This window comes from Larimichthys crocea, chromosome X (assembly GCF_000972845.2).
Source record: "Larimichthys crocea isolate SSNF chromosome X, L_crocea_2.0, whole genome shotgun sequence".
Lineage (NCBI taxonomy): Eukaryota > Metazoa > Chordata > Actinopteri > Sciaenidae > Larimichthys > Larimichthys crocea.
The window spans coordinates 36,955,666-36,956,167 of NC_040020.1; positions in this window are offsets into that span (position 1 = coordinate 36,955,666).

Below are 502 nucleotides of genomic sequence, written 5' to 3' on the forward strand. Positions count from 1 at the left end.
TGGAATTTATATACAACTCACCTGTTCAAATCGTTTGAGGACTATTTGGCACTTCTGCGTTGGCTTCGCGTCACAGCCACAGAGGAACGTCACTAGAAGAGGAGGGGGTGAACTGTCTTGGTCGGATAGAGACTCTTTGGTTGGTCAAACTCGTAAAATTGGTGCAGAAAGTGGAGAGAGAAGATCTGTCGTGGCACAACGATGGCGTTAGAGCTGTACCTGGACCTGTACTCTCAGCCGGTGCCGCTCCGTTTATATCTTCGCAAGAAAAACAACATCCCTTTGACTTGAGACGACTGTCGCTGGCTGGACTGAGTTTCGAGTCCACACACAGACGAAGCTAACTTACTGTCTGTTTTGTGCAGCAGCACAACATTCAGTGCAGTTACTGAACAAATACTTTATTTCTCTACTTTTGGAGTTTTTAAAATCTGTGCTGCAGCTGCTGTAAGCCCACAGTGGCGGACCCCCCCTCACGTCCGGCTGGGATAGTCTCCACACC